Raw genomic sequence first — 14,194 nt, 5'->3', positions numbered from 1 at the left:
AATTTGCCCCAGAAATAGATCGACTTAATGAACAGGCTGAGTGCTAAACTAATCAGGCCATCTGTGTGTTTACCCCATTAGCAATATAAAGTTACTTCTCCTACTACTCTACTGGCACCTTGTTACATTCCACCCACCCTATCCACACGCCCTCCTTTACATTTCAAGCAGAAATGTTCAAGAAATACACTGGATCAAAATATTAAGTTGCCAGTTTTGGGTGGGTACATCCACTCAGTGACTTGTTTATTAGGTATACCTCTCGTTAATTTCATTATTTTATTTATTTGGTAATACAGAGCAGAAAAGGCCTTCAAGCCACACTGTCCATCAACCCTTGACAGCCCTGACTTAAACACAGGACAATTTGCAATGGCCACTTAACCTAGCCCGCATGTCTTTGTAATGTGGGAGGGAGCTGGAGGACCCGGAGAATACCCATGTATTGACTAAATGGAGTCAAGTTAGGAAAAGGGGAAGCACAACGAGATCGCGGTGATCTTGTACATCAGTCACTGAAAGCAAGTATGTAAGTACAGCAGGCAGTGAAAAAAGCTAATGGCATGCTGGCCTTCATAACAAGGGGAATTGAGTATAAGAGCAAAGAGGTCCTTCTGCAGCTGTACAGGGCCCTGGTGAGACCACACCTGGAGTACTGTGTGCAGTTTTGGTCTCCAAATTTGAGGAAGGACATTCTTGCTATTGAGGGAGTGCAGCGTAGGTTCACAAGGTTAATTCCTGGGATGGTGGGACTGTCCTATGTCGAAAGATTGGAGCGACTGGGCTTGTATACACTAGAATTTAGAAGGCTGAGAGGGGATCTTATTGAAACATATAAGATAATTAAGGGATTGGACACGCTGGAGGCAGGAAGCATGTTCCCGCTGATGGGTGAGTCCAGAACCAGAGGCCACAGTTTAAGAATTAGGGGTAGGCCATTTGGAACGGAGTTGAGGAAAAACTTTATCACCCAGAGAGTGGTGGATATATGGAATGCTCTGTCCCAGAAGGCTGTGGAGGCCAAGTCTCTGGATGCTTTCAAGAAAGAGATGGATAGAGCTCTTAAAGATAGTGGAATCAAAGGTTATGGGGATAAGGCAGGAACTGGATACTGATAGTGGATGATCAGCCATGATCACAGTGAATGGCGGTGCTGGCTCAAAGGGCCGAATGGCCTACTCCTGCACCTATTGCCTATTGTCTCTTGTCTATTGTCATTCCACAGTGAGGATGCAGAGAGATTCCATACAGAGGATGCTGGGACTGAACTCTGAACTCCAACACTCTGAGCTGTAATAGCATTGTGCCAACCGCCACGCTACTGTGGCATCCCCCCTGTAAATATCTAAACAGCCAATCATATGGCAGCAACTCAATGCATAAAAGCAAGCAGACATGGTTAAAAGCTTCAGTTTGTTGTTCAGACCAAGCATCAGTCTCAGGAAGAAATGTGATCTCAGGAACTTTTACTGTGGCATAACTGTTGGCGCCAGCCAGGGTGGTTCAAGTATCTCCAAACTGCTGGTCTCCTGGGATTTTTCTGCTCAACAGTCTCTAGAGTTTGACGAGAATGGTGTGAAAAACGGAAAAAACATCCAGTGAGTGGCAGTTCTGTCAATGAAACACCATGTTAATGAGAGAGGTCGGGGGAGAATGGGCAAACTGTTTCAAGACAACAGAAAGGTGACAGTAACTCAAGTAGCCACAGGTTATAAGGGAGGTGTGCAGAAGAGTGTTTCTGAATGCAGAACATAATGAAGCCTGAAGTGGATGGGCAACAGCAGCAGAAGACCATGAACATACAGTGGCCACTTTATTAGGGTACAAGGGGTACCTAATAAAGTGGCCACTGGTTAAACATGGGACTTTATAACTTTATAGGGTCAGTGTTGCATGGGTTCATTTGAGACGATTATTTTGGGTGAGGGCTGTGTACTTTACACCTTCCTTGTGTAATCAACATGACTTGTTTTGATGATTTCTAAACTTTACTGGTTTATGTCAGATTTCCAACATAGATAGTTCCTGCATTTAAACAATCTGATTGAGGCTTACCATCATTTGAAGAAATCATTTATGTGTACTCTCTTGTTACATGTTATGTTGTTATGAAATATTCAGATTCTTCTTGCAAACCATAAATATTGCGCAATTTTTCTAGCAAGCAATGCTTTGCCTCCTGGCAATAATTTCCACATCAACTTTCTTCTGTTCCACAAGACTGGCAGCATTCATCTTCAACAGTGCTGTCAACATTATAATTATCATGTATAACAAGTAATCATCAGTGTTCGTTGCCCTCAAAGCTCAAAATAAATTTATTATCAGAGTTACCATATACAACCTCGAGATGCATTTACTGGGGAGATAAACAAATACAATAGAACCTGCATAGAAGTGTTTATAAGCAGACAAACACTAACAAACAACCAATGTGCAAAAGAAGCCAAGCTGTGCAAGTAAATAAATAGTAATTCAGAGATCATGAGTTGTAAAGAGTCCTTGAAAATGAGACTGTAGGTCATAGAATCAGTTCAGAGTAACGGTGAGTGAAGTTATCCATGCTGGTTCAGTAGCCTGATGGTTGTCGGGTAATAACTGTTCCTGAACCTGGTGGTGTAGGACCTAATGCTTCACTACCTCCTGCCTCACGGTAGCAACAAGAAGAGCACGTGGCCTGGAGAATGGAGGTCTTTGCTGATAGACGCCACTTTCTTGTGGTAGCTCTTCATATAAATGCTCTCAACGCTGGGAGGGCTTTGCATGTGGTGAACTGATCTATGTCCGCCACTTTCTGACGCCTCTTCCATTCCTGGGCATTGGTGTTTCCATACCAGGCCATGATGCACTCAGTTAGGATTCTCTCCCCATCTATAAATATTTCTCAAATATTTTGTTTTGAATGACATGCCAAATCTACACAAACTTCTGAGAAAGTACAGGCACTGTCACGCCTCCTCGTGATGGCATGTATATGCTGGACCCAGGTTAGATCCACTGATATGTTAACTCCAAGGAAAGTAATGATGTCACGGGTACAAATATTGGTTGCTCCTTCTGATTTAGATTCAAGATTCAAAGATTCAAAAAACTTTATTGGCATTCTAACCGTACATCAGCTCTGCAGGGCAGAATGAGACAGCGTTTCTCAGGAGCAGTGCAATCATGACATAACAAACGCAACACTAAATAATAAACATAACAATAAATAGTAAAACACAACAGCCACATGTCAGTTAAAATCAAGTTATAAGTGTCCAGTGCAAAGCAGAGTCAGGTAGAGCAGCTATTTAGCAGTCTGACTGCCTGTGGGAGGAAGCTGTTTAGTAGCCTTGTGGTTTTAGTTTTGATGCTCCTGTAACGTTTGCCTGATGGCAGAAGAACAAACAGTTCATGGAGAGGGTGTGAGGGGTCTTTAATGATGTACCGTGTCTTCTGGAGGCATCGACTCTGAAAGAGGTCTTGGACACCCCAATAACCTCTGCTCCCCTAACCACCCTCTGCAAGGCTTTTTTGTCAACCGCACTGCAGCTGGAGTACCAGGTTGTGATGCAAAAGGCCAGCACACTCTTAACCACGCCTCTGTAGAATGTAGTTAAGATGTTAGTGGGGAGTGATGCTTGTTTAAGCTTCCTTAGAAAGCGCAACCTCTGCTGGGCCCATTTCACAATCCCAGTGGTGTTCCTGGACCAGGTGAAATTGTCTGAGACTGAATTTCCTGAAAGGAGAAACAAGCCTGATTCAATTTAGTTTGGTGGTGGGAGCAGTCAGTGTTTGACACTGGTACTAATGTTTTTGTTCTTCATCCATTGTGTTTCCGTGCTGAGTGCAGGCAGGTGCATGCCAATGGGCATAGGTAACAAACCAAGACAAAGACCACTCACCATGAGCAGCTCAGCACTGATGTTACTTGGTGCCTACCTTTAATTTACAGTCTGTTCTAGGCTCTGGGCAAATAAAACTCAGGTGTGTGGGTCTGCACATAAAGACCTTTTGCACACAAGAAGAGTGGTGTAACTTGCTGAAACATGCATATGGTAAAAAAATAATAGTTACGTGTATTTGCTCTATGAAGGTTTGTCCTCAAACCTTGGTCAGAGTATTTAGAAAGTGGTAGCAGAGGCAAAGGAAGTAATCATTTCAAAATTATATCATCCATTACATATATAAAAAAATAATTTTAGATGAACTGAAGTACTGGAAATTCATTGTAACTTCCTATATATGCAGTGCCCCAAAGTAATCAACGTACCACAAAGTCTACTGAAATATATTCTTTTTCAAACAAAGTATCCTTTTATCTACCATTGAGAGGATGACAAGGCCACTCGACCCTTCAATCCAGCTTGACATTGAATAATATCATAATTGATCCTCTATCTTTGTGCCAAACCTCCCATATTCACCTGATGCCTTTTGTATCTAGTAATCTATCTACCTGCTTCTGAGAATGTATTCACAAACATTACCTTCATATGCTTCTGTGTTAAAGAATGCTGCAGGTTCACCATCCTTTGCATAAAGTAATTTCTTATCTCATTGAGTGCTTACCCTGTATCCTGAGAGGAACATGTAATAAGGGCGGTTGGCATGTGTCACAGTAGCATCATTGTTAGCAGAATGCTTTGCAGGACCTGCGACCCTAGTTCAATTCCCACACTGCCTGTAAGGAGTTTGTACGTTCTCTCCATCACCGTGTGGGTTTCCTCCAGGTGCTCCGGTTTCCTCCCACAGTCCAGAGACGGACCAGTTGGTGCATTAATTGGTCATTGTAATTAGGTTAGGATTGAATCAGGGGATTGCTGGGTGATACGGTTCAAAGGGCCGAAAGGGCCTATTCCGTGTTGTATCTCAAAAAGTCAGTAAGTATTTGCTGGTGCCGTGCTGTGGCATTAGTGCTTCGTAACCTGTAAATCAGATTTCACTTGCTTTAGATGTTAACGGTGGAGTTCCTGTTCCAAGAGGATGCTCCCAGACCTGTCAAGTATTTCCAGCATTCATTCCCTGTTTTACTTCAAATTTCCAAGACAGTGATTTATATCCCAAAATTCCATCCTTGTTTTTCTTTCCCCCTCCTCTGTGCTCATTCACCTTGTTATATTTGTGCTCCATCCAGTCAGAGCAGCTGCAATTAACAAACCTTTATTAACCCATCCTTGTTGGCACCCCCACCATTTATTTCATTCACTCTCTCTTGGTCTCCATCATCGACATAACTTCATATTCTCCCTCTGTCAACCTCCTCTGAAATGTAAAGCCTGTTTGACTTCCTGCCCTTTCTAGTACAGATGAAAGGGCATTAAACTGAAATATTAACACCATTTCCTGCTACACTGTGAGTATCTTAATTGTGAAGTGTTCTCGCTTCCTTCACAATTCAGATTTATTGGTTTATTAGAATATGTATGATGTTTTTTTTCTGCACTCTTTTATCTTCTATTTTACAGGATGAATTAAACCCATTCATTGTAAATCTTAACCGTACAAGAGATTCTCTGGATGCTGGAAATTGCCCCAGGTGGCTGTGCAGGCCAAGTTATTGGGTGTACAGTATTTAAGGCGGAGGCTGATAAGTTTTTGATTAATCAGGGTGTCAAAAGTTATAGGGAGAAGGCAGGAGAATGGGGTCACAAGGAATAATAAATCAGCAATGGTGTAATGGCAAAGTGGACTCAATGGATCGAATGGCCTAATTCTGCTCCTATGTCTTATGGAAATCCAGAGTAAAATGCTGGAGGAACTCAGCAAGTCAGGCAGCATCTATGGAGGGGAATAAACAATCGATGTTTCAGGCTGAGACACTTCATCAGGACTGATCTCCACTGAATTGTCAACAGTTCACCCCCACCCCCCCACCCCGCCATTGTTGTTACCTGACCTGCTGGGTTTCTTCAGCATTTTATGCATCACATCTAATCAGAAGAATGTTATTCAAGTACTAAAGGACTATTCTGCTATGATTCACAACAATATTATATAGCTTCTCTGAAAACCTTAAAAAGGGCCTGCCAAGTTAATGGCAGTTCAAAGCAAACCGATGGTTGGGACATCCATTCACCAGGACCGTTTTCACTATCTGAAATAAGCATCTTTCATTACTATGCAGCACTGGGTAGGAAAAGGGAGAGACAAAAATCGTAAACAAAATGAAGTGACGGTCGGAGTTGCTACTTTATGTAACCCTGCACTGACCTCCATTTATGTGGAGTCAAGAACAGGCAGATTTATTATTGGGTTAGATTTGGACAGTACTCTGCAGCTTGAGGTACCATTTTGTGCATGTTGTACATTGAATACATTAATTATCAGTGAGCACATTGTTCAGTGCCTTATCGTGCACCTGACTGAATCCTGCAAATTGTATTCTAGACAGCAGAAAGAGATTAATTTTCATATCTGAAGTGTTGTTTTATTACTTTTGGCCCAGAACAAGAGCTGTGGTTGCTTCTGGCCTCCTTTCAATAATAAAACTCATGTTTCTGACATTTTCCTGAAGCAACTTATCATTTCCATAAAGATCATTCTTAGCAGTAAGGCCACAGTCAGTCTGTGTGCATAGCAACGCCTCTCATCCCATTATGCTGAGAACTGGCACTCCCCAAGGCCCTGTGCTCAGCCCGCCGCTGCTCACACTGCTGACATATGACTGCGTTGCAGGATCCAGCTCAAACCGGGTCAGCAAGTTTGCAGATGACACAACAGTAGTTGGCCTTATCGAGAACGATGACGAGATCGAGTACGGAGAGGAAGTGGATGGGTGTGCGTAGAACAACCAAAGCCTGAACATGGAGACGACAAAGGAAATCATCATAGACTTGAAGAAGGGGCAGATAAACCATCCCCCTCTAGGAATGCATTGCTCCTCCATAGGGGGAGTTAAGTGCACCAAGTTCCTGGGAGTCCACATCACGGATGACTTCACCTGGTCGCTTAATATCACCTCCCTGAGCAAGAAGGCATAGCAGCGCCTCCTCTTCCTAAGAAAATTGAGGCAAACAAGGTTCCACCCCCACCCCCATCTTAACTGTATTAAAATGGAGGGGAGGTGAAAGCACCATTGAGAGCGAACATGTCTCTGACAACAGCTGAGGCGAACATAGGGTCTCCATCCCATCCACAGGGGACTTTTATCAGTGCCCTCACTATTACTAAGGATCCCACCCATCTATCCTGCAGCTCTTTCACTTTCTCCCATCAGGCAGGAGACAACGATGCATAAAAACAGGAACAATCAAGATGAGAAACAGTTTCTTCCCCAGGGCATTCGGTTTCCGAACTCCCTGCCGCATCGTATTCGAAGTGTCACTGGTTAATCTGTTCCGTACTTTACAATATTTAATATTAACACACTTTAGTTTGTTATTTATGTGTGATTCACCTGTAGAATTTATCCTTACCTCCATAAGTTATCGAGTGCTATGCATGCCACGTGTACTAGTGTGCTTTACATCCTGATTTGGGGAAACGTCTCATTTCTATATACATTATATGATTATATACATTATATACATGTATGTTGTTAAACGACAATAAACTTGGTTTGATTCTTCGATACAGTATTAGTGACATTTTTTTTCCTTTGCCTTGAGAAGTCTGCTGTAGGTGGTCACCTACCTGCAGGAGAATTTAATTTCCCAGACTGGTTTCATTAGTCCATCAGTCTCACCTCCAAGGGACTGGCTAAGAAGATAAAGAAGAAGGGAGAATTCACATGCATTGCAAACAGGCCTTCTATTCTTGGAAGCATTACTTCTGCAATTTTCCATGACCCACCAATTCATCTGAATTCTTCTTTAGCGATAACATCATTGTGATCTGCCCTGTCAGGAACTGTGCATTGTTATCAAACTAGGGAAAAGCAAGCTCTTTCTGATTGTTTTTTCAGGGAGCCAACAATTTGGAAAAGTGATTAAAGTTTAGGAATAGAGTTTCTTTATGAAATACTTTCCCCTGAAGATTCATAGGATGTTTGAAGGACAAATATAAAATAACCTTTTCATTGCTATTATTAATGTGGACAGGAATTCGAAAGAGGTTATTCTCTCACTACCCATGGCCAAGAAATGAGATTGTTTCCTCTTATGGTTCTGACAGCAGTAAATTTGAGAAAAGGGCATGCCCTGGGTGCTGAAGGTCCTTAATAATGGATACTGCCTTTCTGAGACACCGCTCCTTGAAGATGTTCTGGGTACTTTGTAGGCTAGTAACCAAGATGGAGCCGACTAAATTTACAACCCTCTGCAGCTCCCCTCAGTCCTGTGCAGTAGACCCCCATACCAGACAGTGATGCAGCCTGTCAGAATGCTCTCCACGGTACATCTATAGAAGTTTTTGAGTGTATTTGTTGACAGACCAAATCTCTTCAAACTCCTAATGAAGTATAGTCGCTCGCATCAATATGTCAAGACCAGGCTAGGTCCTCAGAGATCTTGACACCCAGGAACTTGAAACTGCTCACTCTCTCCACTCCTGATCCCTCTATGAGGATTGGTCATTGAACCCATGAACACTACCTCACTACTTTTTTATTTCTATTTTTGCACGACTTGTTTAACTTATTTAACGCAAGCATAAGGAACAGGCGAGACATGATACAGGCAGAAGTACGGATCCGTGAGGAAGAGAAGCGGATTTCAAAGGCAATGGAACAAGGGTCCCAGGGTGTCTGGACAAAATGGGATCTTGCCCAAGCACAAGATCTCATGGGCAGAGTTATGGAGACTGGAGCCCTTCCATATTTCCTTCCTCTTGCGATCTGTGTATGACACCCTTCCTTCGCCATTACATCTGTACACATGGGGGATGTGAGAGGACCTGAGCTGTAAGCTCTGTGGTCAAAAGGGGACACTGGTTTATATACTGTCTGGGTGTAAAACAGCTCTAACTCAAGGACGGTATAGGTGGTGCCATGATAAGGTCCTTCTGGCTCTTGTTGACACACTAGAGCGGGAGAGATGCAAGAAGAGGACGGCTGGCACAGAATTGAGGAAGGCCATCACCTTCATCAAAGAGGGAGCTAGGCCTTTCGTGACCAAACAACCAAAGCCCAATCTGCTGCTAACGGCTAGGTCCTGGGAGATGAGGGTTGATGTGGGAAGGAGGTTGCAGTTCCCGGATGTGGTGCACACAACCCTATGCCCGGACGTTGTACTGTGGTCAACCGAAGACAAGAAAATAATTCTGGTTGAGCTGACTGTGCCATGGGAGGAGGGATGGGAAGACGCCCACGAGAGAAAGGCCTTGAAGTACCAGCCCTTAGTGCAGGAATGCAAAGACAAGGGATGGCAGGCATGGTTGTTCCCCGTGGAGATCAGCTGCAGAGGTTTCCCAGCCAAAGGAGCAAAAAAACAAGCAGCCCATAGGATGGGGGAAGAGGTAGAACGAGCCTCTTGTTGGATTTGGAGTAAGCCAGAGGAGGGAAGCTGGAAGCCAGGAGCAGATGGGCAGTGATTTGGCTACCACTGCCGGCCCACCAACTGGAGAGTGTCGTGGTTAAGGGTCGAAACACACTGTGAAGATTGGGAACCACCTGATGACATCTGCTCCTGGCTGGTGGCTACAGTTACCTTAAAGGTATCTGGAGTATGCACCCAAACAGGTGTATGTAACAAGCCCCACGTTGGCCAAGCAGACTTTCCACCAAAAGCGTCTCCCTATGATGCCTGCTGTACCTTGTTTTGTTGAATAAAGAAGCTGCTTTGTATCTACCAGTAATTTTCTCTGGCGATTTCATTCATGCAACAACACAGGTTACTCTACAGTCATAGAGAGGTTCAGCACAGAAACAGGCCCTTCAGCCCATCTAGTCCATGCCAAAACCATTTAAACTGCCTTCTCCCATCAACCTGCACCGGGACCATAGCCCTCCATATCCCCACTATCCATGTACCTATCCAAACTTCTCTTAAACATTGTAATCTAGCTCACATGTACCTGTTCTGCTGGCAACTCATTCCACACTCTCACAACCCTCTGAGTGAAGACGTTCCCCTCATGTTCCCTTTAAACTTCTCACTTTCGCTTTTCAGCAATGACCTGTGTTGTCGTCCCACCTGCAGTCAGTGGAAAGAGCCTGCTTGCAATTACCCTACCTATACCCCTCATAATTTTATATACCTCTATCAAATCTCTTCTCAGTCTTCTATGTTCTCAAGAATATAATCCTAACCTATTCAATCTTTCCTTGTGACTCAGGACCCCAGACTCGGCAACGTCCTTGTAAATTTTCTCTGCACTCTTTCAACATTGTTTACATCTTTCCTGCAGGTAGGTGAGCAAAATCTGAATCAAAGTTCTAGCTAAATTTATTATCAAAGAACATTTATGTCACTATATACAACCCTGAGATTCAATTTCTTGCAGGCATTCATAGTAAATACAAGAAACACAATAGAAACAAAGAAAGACTGCACCCAACAGGATGGGCAAACAACCAATCTGCAGAGGACAACAAACTGCAACTACAAAAAGAAAGAAAATAAGTAATAAGAATAATAATAAATAAACAATAAATATCAAGATCATGAGATAAAGAGTCCTTGAAAGTGAGTACATAGATTGTTCGGAACAGTTCAGTGATGGAGTGAGTAAAATTATCCCCTCTGGTTAAAGGGCTTGATGGTTGAGGGGTAATAATTGTTCCTGAAACTTGTAGTGTTGGTCCTGAGACTTCTGTACCTCCCTCCTGATGGTAGCAGTGAGAAGAAAGCATGGTCTGGATGGAGGGGGCCCTTGATGATGGATGCTGTTTTTCTTTGACGGTTCTCCATGTGAATTATCTCAATAGTGGGGAGGGCCTTACCCGTGATAGACTGGGCTGTATCCACCACTTTTTGTAGACTTATTTATTCAAAGGCATTGGGGTTTCCGTAGCAGGCCATGATGCAGTCAGTCAATGGACTCTCCACCGCACATCAATAGTTTGTTAAAGTTTTAGATGGCGTGCTAAATCTTTGTAAACTTTCAAGAAGGTAGAGAAACTGATTGCTTTCTTCATAATGGTACTTAAGGACAGGAACCCAGGACAGAGCCTCTGAAATAATAACACCAAGGAATTTAAAGTTGCTGACCCTCGCAATTCTATCATCTCCTCAAAACTAATCAATAGCTCATATGAGGACTGACTCATGGACCATGAGTTTTCTCCTTCTGAAGTCAATAACCAGCTCCTTGGTCTTGCTGACACTGAGTGAGAGGCTATTGTTGTGACACTACTCAGCCAGGTTTTCAAGCTCCCTCCCACATGCTGATTTATTGTCACCTTTGATTTGACCAAAGCAAACTTAAACTGGCATTGGAGCTGTGCTTAGTCTCATAGACACAAGAATAAAGGGAGTAGAGCAGGGAGCTAAGCACACAGCCTTGTGGTGCACTTGTGCACATGGTGACTATGGAGGAGATGTCAATCTGAACTGAATGGGGTCTACAAGTGAGGAAAATGAGGATCCAGTTGCACAAGGAGGTATTGAGGCCAAGGTCTTGAAGCTTATCAATTAGTTTTGCAGGGATTAATATTGAATGCTGAGCTGTAGGCAATGAAGAGCATCCTGATATTTGCATCTTCGCTGTCCACATGTTCCACCGTTGAGTGAAGAGACAATGAAATGGCATCTGCTGTTGACCTGTTGTGACAGTATGCAAACTGGAGCGGATCCAAGCCATTTCTCAGGCAGGAATTGAAAAGTTTCATCACCAACCTCTCAAAATACTTCGTCACTGTGTTAGTAAGTGCTACTGGATGGTAGTCATTGGAGCAGGTTACCACTTTCCTCTTAGGCACAGTATAATCAAAGGCTGCTTTGATGCGGGTGGGACCTCAGATTGCCAAAGCAAGAGGTTAAGGGTTAGAATTAGAAGTTAGAACACTCTAGATAGTTGATCAGCCTAGGTCTGTAGTACTCAGCCAGGCAGCTGAATGGAGGTAGATTGGGAGAAAATGTGACCTGGGTGGCTATAAGCAAACAAGTGTTTAGTTGGAGCAAGCAGCCAGGAAGAGAAATAATACACTGGCCTTCTTAGCAAGGAGGCTGAGTACAAGAACTAAGATATATTGCTGCAGCTGTATTGAGCCATGGTAAGACCCGATCTGAGGTTATATATGCACCTTTGTCTCTGTTTCAGGGTAGGATTATCTTGCTGTGGAGAGAGTTCATCCGAGCTTTATTAGTCTGATAGTTGGAATGCAGATTTGTTGTATGAACAGAGGTTAGTTAGTTTGGACTTGTATTGGACTATAGAAGAATGAGGGGGAATCTCATATAAAGCCTATAAAGTACTAATGAGGACAACATCCAGTGCACTGGGCTATACCACTCAGGGACTTGTGCTAATATTATTTTGTGACTGTATGAGCTATCTTAACTATATGTGCTGTGTATAACTGTACGTACTGTTGCCCTCAGAGAAATGATGTTTTGTTTAGCTGTATACATGTGTATGGTTGAATGACAATTAAGCTTGAACTTGAGATGAGACAGACTAGATATAGGGAGGTTATTCAATGCTGAGTTTATTGTCATATGCACAATGTGTGGGAAGTCCACAACCTCAGAATATAAGGTATGACTTTAAGAACCAAGAACAGAGGAAATTTCTTCACTCTCACAAGAACGTAAAAAAATAGGAGCATGAATAGGCCATCAGCCCTTTCAAACCAGCCCCTCTGTACAGTAGAATGTGATTGTGGCTTATCTATGCTGCCCTCAATTTCTCTTCTGTAGCATTTCCTCATGTTCCTCAATCCATCAACTATTTTTCCACCTTCACTTTAAATGATCCTGCTGCCATCATTCACCAGGGTGAGAAATTCCACGACTTCAGTATCCTCCAAGAGAAGAAATTTGAACACAATTCAGTTTTAAATGCAGCCTTTTATCTTGTAGTTATGCCCCCTTTTTCAAGATTCTCCCACTAGTGAGAACATCCCAACATCTACTCTTTTCCTGTCACAGAAACCTTACACTCAGAAAATGATGAATCTATAAAACTATCTCCCTCTGAAGCAGATGTAACCCAGTTCATTAAATATATTCATGAAGGAGACAGATGTACTTCTCAATGAGAAAAGGATTGAAGGATTTTGGTTAAGATGGGAAAATAATGTACAGAAATGGATAAGGCACCATAATTATGTTGAATGGTGGAGCAATTCCAAAGATCCAAATGATCTCTTCTAAGCATTTTCTACCTTTCTATGTTCCAATGTTTTGAGGGAGCTGTATTAGGTTCCTTGACCATGCTCATCGATGCCTGTTATACCCTACAGCAACCACATCCAACAGAAATTGGGTATGCTGGGTCCCCATTGCTCAATTGCTTGAGGAGGCTGCTGATGAAAAGGAGCAGACTTTCTATTTTATGTCAACCACAGAGTTGGGTTGAAGCTCAAATAGATTTCCTGGGCTTTTGTTCTTAGAGATTTTTCTGTCCTTAAAATATGGGAACCAAATAATGAACTGGGAGTTTGGGATTTTGTCCTGATGACACATCAAAGCTTTATCTTAGCTGACAGACTTACTGCCAGCACTTCAGTCACCCGGCTGTTTAGTCAGCTCACAAAATCTAAAGTCAATACCAGTAACTTGTCCTTCTCTTAAATGGAAACAATTTGTCATCATTCACTGCTGGCTATTTTGTAATTGGAATATAACTCGACAAGTTAGGATTGAACATTTTCTTCTGCTCTATGCAATGAACTGTAAGGATTAAATGATGTGAAATTTTAAAAAATAGGATTTGATGTAAATACCCAGCAGGGTCATCAATATCTATGAAGTATGTTATGTATCAAAGCATAGGACACAGGAAACTAGAATTCTAGAAATAATTTAATATTAATAACTACAAGACGCAAGAGATTCTTTAGATGCTAGAAATCTTGAGCAACACACATGAAGTTCTGGAGGAATTAAACGAGTCAGGTACCATCTATTGAGGGAAATGAACAGACCATGTTTCAGGCCAAGCTCCTTCATCAGGACTGGACAGGAAGGGGGCAGAAGCCAGCCTAAGAAGGTGAGGGGGAGGGGGAGGAGTACCGGGTTGCAGGTCCTCACACCTCCTTATTCTGGATTCTGCCCCCTTCCATTCCAGTCCTGATAGAGGGTCTCTGCATGAAATGTCGACTGTCTATTTCTCAGCAGAAATGCTGCCTAACCTGCAGAGTTCTTCCAGCATTCTTTGTGTGTTGCTTGAT

The sequence above is a fragment of the Mobula hypostoma genome, chromosome 1 (genome assembly GCF_963921235.1).
Source record: "Mobula hypostoma chromosome 1, sMobHyp1.1, whole genome shotgun sequence".
Lineage (NCBI taxonomy): Eukaryota > Metazoa > Chordata > Chondrichthyes > Myliobatiformes > Myliobatidae > Mobula > Mobula hypostoma.
Note: the sequence above shows the minus strand (reverse complement) of the source record.